This window comes from Canis lupus, chromosome 26 (assembly GCF_048164855.1).
Source record: "Canis lupus baileyi chromosome 26, mCanLup2.hap1, whole genome shotgun sequence".
NCBI classification, from domain to species: Eukaryota; Metazoa; Chordata; class Mammalia; order Carnivora; family Canidae; genus Canis; species Canis lupus.
Window position 1 is genome coordinate 31834649 of NC_132863.1, and position 15235 is coordinate 31849883.

Sequence of the window (15235 nt, forward strand, 5' to 3'; positions counted from 1 at the left end):
CTGTCTAGCACCAGCTGGGCTGAAATTTTGTGGAAAAGATGTCCTTCTCCTGAGGAACGAATCATCCCTGCTAACATCTATGCCTCACCCAGGACACAGAGCTTGACAAATACTCTTTAGCCAAGTGTGTTGTCTTAGCTGGAAGCTGGAGAACAATCAAGTCTCTCTTTTGCTGATGTGCAGCTCAGCTGGGTCCTCATAGCTCTGGTCTCTGCCCAAATGTTTTTATGACTTCCCTTCAGAAGCTGGCAGCAGCAGGGGCCCCCCACCTATCCCAGTTAGGGTTATTGGTCCTTTGGAAGCAAAGATGTAGCCACTTACATGAAGAAACCAAAATAACAATTGAACTTCTATACTCGTGATCCCATTTGAGTCTCGTACCACCCTGTGAGCTAAGAACGATTATTGTTTCCCTTTTATCGACGAGTACACTGAAGTATAAAAAAGCCTAGGGAGATTTTGTTGGCTTATATGGTTAGAAAGAGGCCTTCCCTGACTACTTTTGCTGTGTAATCTGCTGTGCCCTGCCAGTCACTAACTCTATTACTCTATTTTAACATTACTGATCACAATGACTAATTTTTGTCTTGTTTCCTTATTGTGGTAGACAGTCTCTGAGATGGTACCCAATGATCTTCACCTCCCAGTATGTATGTCATTGTGTCTCTTCTCCCACACTGAATCATGCTGGCTTGTGTGACTACTGGAGTCTAGTGGAAATGATGTATGACTTTCAAGGTCAAAAAGGGCATAGCTTTGCCCTGTTTAGGGAAGCCATCTGCCTTGCCATAGGGATGCTCAAGCATCCCACGGAGAGGCCCACATAAGAGTGACTGGGGCCTCTTACTGCCAACATCAACTTGCCAGCTACATAAACGAGCCACCTTGAAAATGGAGCCATCAACCCAGTCAAGGCATCAGCTAACGCCCAGATGAGAGTCACTGCAATCTCACAGGAGACCTTCCACCAGAGCTGAGTTCAAGTGGCTCCTGAGTTCCTGACCCATGTGTGACCCCATTTGAGATATTGGAACTGAAATGTGAGATATATTGGGTGTTTATTGTCATTTAAAGGAAGTAATTGGTGATTTGTCATGTGGCAATAGATAGCTAAGACGCTATTCGTTTATTTCCCCCGGTAGACTATAAACTCTGTGAGGGCAGGGCTCATGTCTTTCTGATTCACTCACCTTCACATCTGGAACAATGCCAAGCACACAGCAGCAACTTTATATTTAGTGGATAAATGAATCCTTGAAAGTGGTGGCAAGAGGATTAAAATCTTTATGCTCAAGCCTCACCTTCTGGCCCGTTCTAATGACACTTCTCTTTTGATTCTCTTTCCTTATTGAAGTTGAGCCACATAGCCCCACATGGCGGAGTGGGTGGGCTTTTTCCTGTTGCCTACACAGCAATTCATAGTTAATTAAACCTTTGCATAAACAGAAGAAGGAAGGATGTAAAAGTAATGAGCTGACAGCCCAGTGTGTATTATGTGGGGCTGAGAAGAGAAGTTAATTTAGAGAAGAATTATGCACAGGCAGAAGAGAAGTCCATTAAAACAAACCAACTGTCTGGAAAGAGATAAAGCAAAAATGGATTCTGCATCCTGTGAAATAAATAGCAAAACTGCACATTTAGGGCACTTTGGAATCCTCAGAGCTGAGGCCCATGATGAGTAGGAAAGGGAAATACTGGGTTATGTAGGCAGGGGTGCAGAAGCAGCTCCTTCAGTTCTGTGTGGGGTGCAAGATGTGTCTTGCTGGAGCATAGTTCTTGTTCTAGGATTGCTTTGCTCACAACCCATTTGTCTTAGCATGGGGTTCCCCCAGAGAAGATTCTGAGCCAAGAACTAGAATACAAGCACTTTATTGGGAGGTGCAAGGAATATGAGTAGATGAGGAGGAAGGTAATCTAAGAGAAGGAAAGGAAGCAAATAAAGCTATTAATCCAGCCACCACAGTGGGTACCTAGAGATTAATCCCCTGGTGGAACTTCGAGAGACCTAAAAAAAAAAAAAAAAAAAAAAACAAACAAAAAAAAAACAACATACCTCCCATTTATCTCAAAAGATGAGGGAGCTGGGATAGTTATACCCCAACACCCATCAGCAGGGAGATACTAACTTTCAGACACCATTCTCATGATCTTAATTAATTCATTTTACCTGGATCATTCATTCATCCCACAGAGATTTATTTCCAGCCCACTGAGCTAGGTGCTGGGGACACAGCGAGCAAACACAGATGTGGGGATAACAGCCCATAATCCATAGTAACTCTTTAACACACTCCCAGAAGAAACAGGTTGGAGTATAGGCTTTCCCTAAACTGTTCAACTATTCAGGGCTCCCCAAATTTATGCTATAGACCCAGAATATCCCAGGAGAGAATTAGCTCCTAAATTAGTCATGCTGTCAGAAGTACTGCAATAACCATGGTTTGGGGAAACCTAACCTCCCCTTTTCCTGATTTGTCTGTAGCCTGAGTCTTCTTCCTCTTTGAATACCAAAGTATTTATTGCAAGGAGGCATCACCATGCTATTACCTTTCCAGGAACTTTATGTGGGCAGATATCCAATTAGTACCTTAAAATAAAGCCTGATTCATAATGATATCTGTTGCTGCTACAGTGGCTTAAACACTTTTTAAGTTTCCAGACTTTGTGGGGGAGATACAGAAGCATTTATGATACATACTAAAACTGAAAAGAAATTTAAAAGATGTTGAATTTTTTAGAGACAAATTAACTACCAATTAAACAGCACATATGTATCAAAGGAAGAAAACAATGTTTCATTCATTCATTCGTTTTTTTCATTCATTTAATGAAGAAATATTTATCGCGCACTTATGTGCCAGGCCCATGCTAAGCCCTCAAAACTAGCACTCAATAAAGCAAGGTGACATTTGAAAGGTCAACAGGGTGAGATCACGTAGGTTGTGGTAAGGTACTTGGGTTTTATTCTACGTGAGATATTGTGTTTGGTTGATCCTATTAATGACTCCAATCCTTCACTCCTCCTTGTAATTATAATTGTTGCCATGTAACTCAGCACTGCCTTCCCATTGGATTCTGAGCTCGGCCATGTTACTTGCTTTGACTAATGTTATATTAGCAAATAGGATTCTAGAGGAGGCTCAAAACACTCTTCCATGATTGGGCTTACTCATTCTTGCTCCTCTGCCTTGGTCATGGGAACTTGCCTGGGCTAGTCTGCTGGAGGATGGAACCGTGGAACAGCGTTGAGGCCATCCTAGATCAAACAATGTGCAGTTGGCCCCTGCTATGTTGAGTGAGCCCAACCAGGAGCATCTGAGACCAGCCCAATCCATAGAAACCCACGTATTCGTGGTTCTATGCTATTGCTATTGCAGTTTGGTTATTTGCTAACAGCCATCACTGCAGCAGTAGATAACAGATATAGATGGGAAGTAATTGGAGAGTTTTAAGCAGAGAAAGAGTCTTACCAATGTTTTCAACAGAGTCCTCTGGTTGCCCCATAAATTACAAAGTGGCAAGGATAGAATCAGGAAGCTTAAAAATTATTCAAATATCAATGGCAATCCTTGGGTGGACTCATACACACATTGAGAGTTCCTCAATATTTTCACAAGAAAATAATAGTTTGTTTAGGGGATATCCAAAACGTTGAAAAGAACATGATAGGATATTGAACATATAAGCACTCTCATTTTGATTGTAATCTTTTTAGCCAGGATAAATTTCCTGAACTGTTAAACACCATTTCTTTGGAGAACCCCTCCCTGACACCCCCAGATTAGGTTAGATTACCCTGTTATAAACCCTTCCCCCAGTATTTACTGTAATTGGGATTAAAAAGTATGTAATTTGTTTACTATCTACCATATCTCACTGGGAGCTCCTGGAGGGCAGAGATTGTGCCAGTTTTCTTCTGTCCTATAAATCTGGCACAGCTTCTGGCACACTGACCCCATTCAATAAAGATTTATGCTAATGATACATTCTGACTCCTTGGAAAAAAATAGTTGCACATTGATTAGAGTAGGCAAGGCAGCAGTAACAACTAAATATGTAATGCAACATAAGAGAATTTTTAAAAAATATTTTAATCCCAATGTAGTTAATGTATAGTTCTGTATTAGTTTCAGGTATACAATATAATGATTCAACAAGTTCATATATTACTCAGTGCTCATCATGGTAAGTGTGTTCTTAATCGCCTTCACCTATTTTACCCATCTCCTGCCCACCTACCCTCTGGTGACCATCTGTTGGTTAATTAAGAGGCCGTGTTTTGGTTTCTTTCTCTTTTTCCTTTGTTCCTTTGCTTTGTTTCTTAAATTCCACATTATAAGTGAAATAATATGGTATCTGTCTCTCTCTGCCTGGCTTTCACTTAGCATTACTCTCTAGCTCCAACCATGTTGTTGCAAATGGCAAGATTCATTCATTTTTATGATTAATATTCCATTGTGTATGTATATATATACCATATCTTCTTTATCCATCATCAATTGATGGACACCTGAGCTGTTTCCATAATTTGGTCATTGTGGACATTGCTGCTACAAACATAGGGGTGCATGTATCCCTTCAAATTAGTGTTTTCGTATTCTTTGGATAAATATGCAGTAGTGACTACTGGATCATAGGCTAGTTCTGTTTTTTAACTTTCTGATGACCCTCCTCAGAAATTTTCCACAATGTTTTCCACAATGTCTGCACCAGTCTGCATTCCCACCAATAGTGCATGAGGGTTTCTTTTTCTTCACATCCTTTCCAATACCTGTTGTTTCTTGTATTTTGGGTTTTAGCTACAATGTCTTTAAAATTTTATAAATAATTTAAAATTTATAGAAAATTTGCAAAAGTTGAACAAAGGATTCCTTGTATACTCTTACATTCTCTAATTGTTAACATTTTTCCATGCTTGCCTCATTATTCTTTCTCTTTCTGTCTCTGTGTGCTTTTTCTGAACCATTTGACAGTGAGCTGCAAATATGGCTAATTATCTCTAAATACTTCAGTGGGTATTTTCCCCAAACAAAGACACTCTTTTACATCACCTCAGTAGAACTATAAACAGGGACATTAACACGGATCCAGGAATACCACCCATCCACAGAACCATTCAGATCTTGCCTTCAGTAACCATCCTTTATCAGCACCCTTGCTTTCAGGTCCAGGATTTATCCAGGATTCTGTGCAGCACTTACTTATCATAACTCTTTAGTCCTTTTCAGTCTGGAACAGTGCCTTGGTTTTTCCATCGTTCCTTGACTTTAGCACTTTTCAAAATGTATGGGCTAGATGCTTTCTAGAGTGTTTCTCAGTTTGACTTGTCTGAGGTTTCTTCATGATTCAATCCTGGTGATACAGTCACTTGTGTATATTAAAAACTGAGGGACCACCTGGGTGGCTCAGTGATTGACTCTCTGCCTTCAGCTCAGGTCATGATCCTGGGGTCTTGGGATCAAGTCCCGCATCTGACTTTCCAGAGAGAGCCTGCTTCTCCCTCTGCCTGTGTCTCTGCTTCTCTCTGTGCCTTTCATGAATAAATAAATAAAATCTTTTTTAAAAAACAACAAAAAAACCCTGAGTCCTCCCCCGGTGTCTCTAATTCCAATCAAACTCCTTGTCTCCCTCTCTAACAGGAGAAACCTGGCTCCCCTTATGCTCAACTAGTCACATTCTTTCTCAGCACCCCTGCCTGTAAGCAATCTTCTGATTATGCAGACTGGCTCATTGCCTTGACCCTCGCACACTCATCAGCCTCCTGGGCCATGTCCTCCCTCCATTTTGTGGAGGCCTTGCTGGCAGACCATCCCACACCCGCACAAACATGGTGAGCCCAGACTCCACAATCTCTCCGGGGCATAGAGACTAAGTGAGCACCCTCCTGGATCCTGGCCCCATTGCTGTTAGCCACTACCAGGTGTTCATTTTTTGTTCAAGTAACAGTCCTGGGCAGATGAAGAGTTCTCTGGTGCTGGAGGAGGTCATCAAGAGGACACGATCCCCAGCTGACTCTAGAGCAATTGGAGGCTCCTCCTCCTCCCCCGTCCTTAGAATATACTACCACTCACCATTCCCACAGTGAGAGCCATTTGTCGGGAGGTAGCCTTGAGGGAGTTAAGGTGTTGTTGAGACCCTCTGGTGGGTGCAGGTGACTGAGTCCCATTAGGCCTCTCTGTAAACTGTTAAGTTTCTAGAGGGCAGGTGCTAAGATCTGCTGTCTTGCGGAGCCCAAGACAAGTGTTGTGTGTGTAAGCTCCTTGGCTTATTTCACCTGCCATCTGCTGATCTGGAGCAGCCTCTTCCCTGAGTCTCTTCTTGCCCTCTTGGGTTTGGCGGGTTTCAGATTTCACCCCAAGCTCCCAAGGTGAGCCACCAGAAGTACCACCTACGGCTTATAAGGATCTAACAGGTAGGGTGACCAAATACCTCTCTCCCTCCCCAGCCTGAACTTTCCTGTCCATAGTCTTATTCTGATGAGAGAAGCTCCACCACCATGAGACTTGAGGATTTTGGGTGGCCCTTGTCAGTTTTCCTTGCAGACTTGCCACCATTTCTGCTTACTGAAACCGATGACTCTGTGTTGAGTTGTTGCACATGGACTCTTGCCTTTGGAATTGGCTATTTATTTCTTCTTCCAGGTTCAGGGGGTGAGGAACAGTGCGGGATTTGGAGTCCCACGGTTGTTCTTCTTTTTTTTTTTTAATTTAATTTATTTATTCATGAGAGATACAGAAGGAGAGAGAGGCAGAGACACAGGCAGAGGGAGAAGCAGGCTCCATGCAGGGAGCCCGACGCAGGACTCGATCCCGGGTCTCCAGGATCACGCCCTGGGCTGAAGGTGGAGCTAAACTGCTGAGCCACCGGGGCTGCCCCAAGTTCCAGGGTTCTCCATTCAAATTCCAGCAGTGCTGCTTACTGGCTGTATGACTCTGGATGAATAACTTCACTTTTCTAGACCTTGTTTCCTTCTCCATAAAAACTAGTCCTACTTCATGGGATTGTGGTGAAGTTCGGATAACATAGTACCCAGAGTGGGCTCAGAGCAGTTCTTGGCACACGCTGAGCTCCCAAAGGTAGCACTTGCTATTCCCACTCCTTTTTTGGTCCACTTGTTCTTTTTTAAAAAGTTGTATTTAAGTAATGTCTATACCCAATGTGGGGCTCAAACTCACAGCTCCAAGATCAAGAGTTGGATGCTTTCCTGACTCAGCCAGCCAGGAACCTCTGGTCCAAATGATCTAGTAAAGGTGTTGGAATGTGCTGTCCACACAGTAAGCATTTTAATAGGTTGTCCAAATGCAGTGGATTAAAAATTCTGCTGGAAGCCATACCCTAACTACCTCTGGCTGGCAGTAAATGACCTGTTCACACCCAGGGCACACTTGAGCATGCACTCACCTGCACCCAGGTGGGGATCTACAGCAGGCTCCCCTCCATGTCATGCCCACAGGCATCCTGGGCTTTAGCTGTGGAGCAGTGGAGCAGGTGTCTCTAAAGCTTCTGGGCAAGTCCAGTGCCAGAGATGAAGGGTCTTCTAATTGGGCCTCAGGCAGCGAAGAGGCCCTTGTCCATCCACAGTACTGGCTTGTTTTAAGGGAGATCTTTGAGGAAGCAGGAGAGGGCTCAGGCTGGGGCAGACCCTTCCAGTTGAGCAAATGTCTATTGCCCAGTAGGACTGGGCTCTGGGAGATCCCAAAGAGGTTGTCAAGAACCCTTCTGAACTGGGAGGTGAACACAGGGAAACACCGTGGTCCCCCTCCCAGGCTCCATCCTTGGGGCTGGTGCTTGTGTCTCCCCTTATTGTCCATTTCCCTTAATCTGGGGATGGGGCTGAGAGAGGGAGGGCTTGGTGAGCACCAGCATGTTCCAGCTCATGCTGGAAGTCTCCATGTACCCTCGTATGCTGCCCAGGATATGTTCAGAGATCACGCGCTGATGAGCAGACCGTGTACTGTTTAACTGGGCCGGCTTCCCCAGGTTTGAGTGGGGGAACTGGGCCCACTGGATTTTATCCTAGATTACTAGTGTGCTTTGGGCTAAGGACTCCCCTTGTCTTCCACGCTGGGGGCTTCTGTGCAGAGAAAGCTGCAAATTAACCTTGTAGGCTGACCTGAAATTTGCCTTGGCCACTGACCATTATTAACGGAGCTGACTGCAAAGGCAAGGCCTCTGTTGCCTTGTGACCTGGCCAGGTTGCTATGGGAACCAGGGTTCTGACATCCCTGTGGCTCCCTGGAGTTAGGAAGTGTCCCCTGGGAGCAGAGGGGCCAAGTCAGACAGGGGCGTGGGAACAGAGGCAGAAAACCGGGGATTTGGGAGGTGAGGTTAGGAGATAGGACGGGAAAAATCCCACTTCCTGAGGTGGGGACTAGGCCCCATTCTTAGCTGGGCTCAGAACTGAGCTCCCAGGAACCCTTCTTTCTGGAAACACTCCCTGCCCCCAGGCCTTCAGAGCAGTGTCTGGGTATCCCCTTTCACTTAGCCAAGGAAACTTCGAGCAGAATGGGGTCCGGGCTGACTTCCACCCTCAAATGAGCCTCTGGTGACACAGACCAACAAGTGGATGTGAACCAGTTCTGGTTTGTACAAATTTGGACCTCTCTGTGCCCCGGTTCCCTTCCATGAAAAAAATGGCATGAATGATAGGGCTCTTCCCATGTACCCATTAGGCTGTTGTGGAGGTGAAAATATAAACTTGGCCACCTTCAGACCCCAGGAGGCTTGGTGACTCTACTCCAGGAAACCCTAGCTGGTGGTGCCCTCTGCCCCCTGCTGAGAATCTGGGTGCCTTAATCTGGAGACCCAAGCCTGGCTCGATGTTTCTTTTTCTCTGTTGTCCTGGGCCAGCTTCCCTGCCCCTAACTAAACTCTCAGCTGTGTCTGAGGGGGAACCATACCTCAATCATTTCTGCAGCTGAGTCATTTCAGTCATTTCTGAATCATTTCTCCCCCTCCTCCCCACTGCCGACTTTCCCACCCTGTGCCCTTTTTGGGCTAGCACCAAACCTGATCCCTAGTAGGAATGCAGTAATTGTTACTTACATATACAGCATTTTAAAATATAACCAGTATTTGTTATTATCTCAATGTCTCCAGCTTTTGTCTGTTTTGAAGGGGCCTCCCTGGAGAGGACCCTGAGACAAGAATTCTGGGGCCGGTGGTGTTTTTAGGAGATGACACTAGAAAGCACCAGGAAGGGAGTGGAGGGTAGGTAGTGAAGGGTGCATGGTCGAGACAGTGTTACTATGGCAACTCTGGGGGCTGGTGTAGAACATGCCTCATTGTGACCTCACACAAGGAAAAAGAGAGCCAGGGTTGACCTCTCCCAGTACCCACTGATGTTGGAGGTCTTCGGGAGGATGTGAGCACTGGTTGACCCCAGAGCCGGACCCAGGCAATTGGAGGTTCCACATGCCCTCTCCATTCTTGGAATGTACATTCTACTCACCCCTCCCACAGTGGGAGATGTTTTCAAGGACACAGTGGGAGGGAGCAATGTGTAATTGAGACTATCTGGATGGCATATGTGATGGAGTCCCATTAAGATCTCTCTGTAAACTATTAAGATTCTTGCAGGTGCTGGCCTCGTGGTTGCCCAAGGTGAGCCTGGTATATAAGTTCCCTTTGCTTTTTGAACCTGCCACCTATCCATCTGGAGTGGCCTTTTTTTTTCTTTTCTTTTCTTTTCTTTTCTTTTCTTTTCTTTTCTTTTCTTTTCTTTTCTTTTCTTTTCTTTTTTTCTTTTCTTTTCTTTTCTTTAGTAACTATTACACTTGACTAAATATTTAATGAAGAAATAATGCCACAAATTTGTTGTACAAATTTCTCAGAAAATAGAAAAAGAAATATGTCACAATCCATTTTATGGGACAGCATTATTTTGACACCAAAACCAAAGGCATTTTTTAAAAAGGCTAGACCTCTATGAACTTAGGGGCAATACTGTTAATAAAATACTAACAGAGCAAATAGAAGTGTATAAAGTATATAAAAGCAAATATATCATGATCAAGTGGATTTTATCCCCCCAATTAAGGTGGTTCAAAAATCAATGTAATTCACCGTATCAAAAACTAGAAAAGAAAAATCGTTTTCATCTTCATAACAGGTGCAGAAAAATCATTTGACAGAATAAAACATGTTTTCTTGATGAAAACTCAGCAAAGCAGGTGCCCCAAATTATAAAGAGGTATAACACTATTAAGCTTGAAACTTATTAAATAAGGAAGATTTGAATATATATTGATTTGAATGAAAACATTTAGATAAGTGTCTAAATCTTTTGACAAAATTCTCCCAATTCAAGAGGACATAATATGAGCCATAATATGAACCCAAAGCCCTAAGTATACAGCTTCTCTTTGCCCAATAATTACATATCTAAGATTTTATTGGAATAAAATAAAAAAAGTGCACAATAATGATTTATAGCATGCTTCCTATTAGCAAAATTTGATGACTATATATACATCAAAGGAAGACTGGTTAAAAAAATATTGTATAAACAAATAAGTTTTGAGGATGTAATGCACAGCATGATGACTATAGTTAATAATACTGCTTTGCATATTTGAAAATTTCTAGGAGAATCAATAGATCTTAAGTTTCCATTATAAGGAGGTAAATTTATTAAATATGTGTAGTGATGGATCTTTTTTTTTGTATATTTCTTATTGGAATTTGATTTGCCAACATCTAGCATAGCACCCAGTGCTCATCCCATCAAGTGCCCCCCTCAGTGCCCATCACCCAGTCACCCCAACCCCCCTCCCCTTCCACTACCCCTTGTTCGTTTCCCAGAGTTAGGAGTCTCTCATGTTCTATCCCCCTCACTGATATTTCCCACTCATTTTCTGGACTGGCCTCTTTTCTTGGTCTCTTCCTGACGTCTGTTTATAAGGGGTCAGCTTTAGATTTCACCTGGGAAGTACCTGAGTTTTCAAACCAACAGGCTGAGAGCTGTTGGAGACATTATGTCCCTGTGTGAGGCTGTGTAGCTCATAAACTTAAGTGACTATCTGACCCAGGTGGTAGTGGTGCTGGTGGGGGTGCGGGAAGTGTGTGTGAAACCTTCAGATTCAGGCCTTCCTCTACCTGGAATAGTCTAACTTGGTAGGCATTTTAGCCTAGATGATTTAAAAATAGGGCTTATTAAATGTCCAAACATAAAATATTTCAGAGCATAAGAGATTTCAAAGTTAAACCAAATAACTTTCTAGGGAACCTTCCAACATATGTTGGTTTCAAAATATGTAAATATGTTGACTTTTATTATGTAACAAACCACCCAAAGCTGTAGGGTCTTAAATCAACAACTATTTACTTAGCTCACGATTTGCAGGTAGGCAGGGCCCAGATGGGCATTTCTTCTGCTCTCTGCCCGGCTCAGTGCTGTGTCCGTGCTGGACTGCCAGCTTGGCTGGGAGCTGGCTGATGCAGAATGGCTTTAGCCGAGGTGGCTGGTCTTGTTGCACGTGGTCTCTCATTTCTCAGCAGGCTACCTACCCTAGGCTGTTCACATGGTGTCTAGGTGGGGTTTTGAAAAAGGAACTGTGACATTTTCTTAAGATCTTGGCTTGGAATTGGCGTCATTTCTATCACATTTTATTTACTTTTTATCTTTATTTTTTAAAGATATTTATTCATGAGAGACAGGTAGAACATAGAGGAAGAAGCAGGCTCCTCACAAGGAACTCGATGTGGGACTTGATCCCCTGTCCCGGGATTACTCCCTGAGCCAAAGGCAGATGCTCAACCGATGAGCCACCCAGGCACCCCTTATTTACTTTTTAAATGAAAATGTTTTGAGACCATTGTAGATTCACATGCAGTTGCAAGAAGTAATAGTGATCCTGTGTTCCCTTTACCCAGTTTCCCCCCTTGGTGTTATCTTAGGAAACTGTAGTAGAGCACTGTAGCCAGGATGCAGGCACTGAGCTAGTCAAGACAAAGAACATGTCCAGCACCACAAAGATTGTCCGTATTATAACCACATCTACTTCTTTCCTCATCCCCTCCCCCATCACTGAAGCCCATCAATCTGTTGTCTATTTCTACAATTTTGTCACTTTAAGAATGCTATATAAATGGGATCATTTTGTATCTCTTTGGGATTGACTTTTCCCACTCAGAATAACTCTCTGGAAATTATACCAGCTTGCTGCATGAATTAATAGTTCTTTATTATTGTTTGAGTAGCCATCCATGATGTGGATAGACCCCAGTTTGTGGGACTGCTGGCCTGCTGAAAGACTTTTGGATTGCTTCCAGTTTCTAGCCATTATGAGTAAGACCACTATAAACATTTGTATATGGACATTTGTGTGAATGTAAGTTTTCATTTCTCTTGGATAAATGCCCAGGAGCATAATTTCTGAGTTACATGGTGCTTCCATGTTTAGATTTTTTTTAAAAGAGAAACTGCTAAATTGTTTTCCAGGGTGGCCAGATCATTTTACATTCCCACCAGTGGTGTATGAATGATCCTGTTTCTTTACATCCTCTCCAGAATTTGGTGGTGTCACTTAAAAAATGGAGCCATTCTAATGATGTTCAGTGATATTACAATTTTAATTTGTGTTTCCCTAATGGCTAATAATGTTGAACATCTTTTTGTGGCCTTATAATCATCTATATATCTTCTAATGGAAATATCTCTTCAGTTCTCTGCCCATTTGCTAGTGGTATTGCCTCCCCCCACCCTACTGTTGATTTTGAAAGAACTCTCTCTCTCTCTATATATATTCTAGATACCAGTGTTCTGTTGGATATGTGGTTTGCAAATATTTTCTCCCATTCTGTAGCCTGTGTTTTCATCCTCTTTACCTGGTCTTTCAGAGTAGAAGTGTTTAATTTCAATGAAGTCCAGTCTACCAACATATTTTTTTAAAGATTTTATTTATTTATTCATGAGAGACACAGAGGCAGAGGCATAGGCAGAGGGAGAAGCAGGCTCCCTCTGGGGAGCCCGATGGGGGACTTGATCCCAGGACCCTGGGATCATGACCTAAGCCAAAGGCAGACATTCAACCACTAAGCCACCCAAGTACCCTTCCAATATTTCTTTTCGTGGATTATGTTTTTGAGGTCAAGTCTAAGAACTCTGCCTATGCATGGATCCAGAGGATTTTCTTTTATAAAAATTTTATAGTTTTATGTTTTCTATTAGATAAGTCTGTTTTTCCATTAAAAAATTATTTATTTATTTATTCATGAGAGGGGCGGGGAGGCAGAGACACAGGCAGAGAGAGAAGCAGGCTCCAAGCAGGGAGCTCCACATGGGACTCCGTCCCGGGACTCCAGGACCACGCCCTGGGCTGAAGGCAGGCGCTAAACCACTGAGCCACCCAGGGATCCCCCTGTTGTTCCTTTTAAGTTAATTTTTTATCTAAGTTGTGAGAATTAGGTCAAAATTCATTTTTCTTTTGCCTACGAATGCCCAATTGTTTCAAAATTATTTGTGAGAGGCTTTATTTTTTCCATTGAATTGCTTTTGCACTTTGTAAAAAAAAAAAATCAGTTGGGCATATTTGTGTGGATTTGTTTTGGGCTTTCTTGTTCTAATATTTGATCTGTTTCATCTATCCGACTGACAATTCTTTTTTTTTTTTTAAGATTTATTTAAATCTTTAAAGAGAGAGAGGCAGAGACATAGAGGGAGAAGCAGGCTACTCACAGGAAGCCCAATGTGGGGCTCGATCCCAGCACCGGGATCACACCCCGAGCCTAAGGCAGATGCTCAACCGCTGGGCCACCCAGGTGCCCCCCTCTGCCAGTTCTTTTTTTTTTTTTTAAAGATTTTATTTATGTGAGAGACAGAGAGAGAGAGAGAGGCAGAGAGGCAGACACACAGGCAGAGGGAGAAGCAGGCTCCATGCAAGGAGCCTGACGTGGGACTCGATCTCGGATCTCCAGGATCACGCCCTGGGGTGAAAGTGGTGCTAAACCGCTGAGCCACCCAGGCTGCCCCCCTCTGCCAGTTCTACAATGTATTGATAACTGTAACTATATATCTTGAAGTTGTGTACATGAATTCATCCCACTTTAGTCTTTTCCAAAAATTTTTTAGTTATTATGCCTATGCATTTTCATATAGATTTTAAAATAATCTTATCTATAGAAAAAATTTTGATGGGATTTTGGTAGTAATTGCATTAAACCTGTACATCAATTTGAGGAGCATTAAGTTTTACAGTGTTGAGTCTTCCAACCCAACATGTGTTTTTCCATTTATTTAGATATTCTTTGATTTCCTTCATGAGGGGTTTGTAGTTTTTATCATACAAGTCCTGTTCATGTTTTTATAATTTTTCCTTCATCAGACATAATTAGAAAACTCAAGAGAAGGAAAGTCTACTGTAATTACCCACATTCTTCCTTGCTGATGTTCCAATGTTCCCTTTTTAATCATTCCATTTCTATTTCTAGAACTTTCCTGAGTTCTTTTTAGGTAGGTCTGCTGGTGAGAAATTCTTAGTTTTCCTTCATCTGAGAAGTCTTGATTTCTCCTTCATTCTTAAAGTATGTTTTCATTGGATAAAACATCTTACAGTGCTTGAAACATGTGCCACTTCCCTCTGGCTTCCATCGTTTCTAATGAGAAATATGCCATCATTCAAGTCATTTAGAATTTGCTCAACTTGAATCTGTAAGGTTCTGTCTTTTGCCATGTTTGGAAAGTTTTCAGCTGTTCTTTCTTTTCTTTTCAAGATTTTATTTTGAGAGACACAAAGAGAGACAGGCAGAGACACAGGCAGAGGGAGAAGCAGGCTCCATGCAGGGAGCCTGATGTGGGACTCGATCCTGGGTCTCCAGGATCACGCCCTGAGCTGAAGGTGGCACTAAACCACTGAGCTACCCGGGCTGCCCGACAGCTGTTATTTCTTTTCAGTACTTTTTCAGCTCTGTTCTTTCTCCTCTCTCCTGAACTGAACACAAATGTTGTATCTTGTGTAAAGTACCCAACGTCTCAGAGTCCTCCATTTTTTTCCCCCAGTTTGTCTCTCTGGTGTCCAGATTGGGTAATTTCTACTTTCATGCTTTTCAGTCCACTAATTCTTTTTCTTCTATTCTGCTGTTGAGATCACCTACCTATTGAGTTTTTAAATCTTCAGTTTTGTATTTTTCAGTTCTAAAACCTCCATTCAGTTCATCTTCATTTATTTTTTGGCTGAGACTCTTATTTTTCCATTTGTTTCATATCCATTCATAATTGCTCACAGAAACATTTTTA

At 42.6% G+C, this 15235-nt stretch overlaps 1 long non-coding RNA gene across 2 annotated transcripts; it reads right to left on the reverse strand.

Moving 5' to 3' along the window:
- Positions 1–1853: 1853 nt before the first annotated feature.
- Positions 1854–9240, reverse strand: LOC140618478 (uncharacterized). 2 transcript variants are annotated; one of them, XR_012018607.1, is made up of 3 exons: positions 9046–9240; positions 7402–7604; positions 1854–2005 (listed from the first exon to the last, which is right to left on the reverse strand). It is a non-coding gene; the product is annotated as an uncharacterized lncRNA (long non-coding RNA). The 2 variants fall into 2 exon arrangements; XR_012018608.1 differs by lacking the exon at positions 1854–2005 and adding an exon at positions 4073–5530.
- Positions 9241–15235: the final 5995 nt, after the last annotated feature.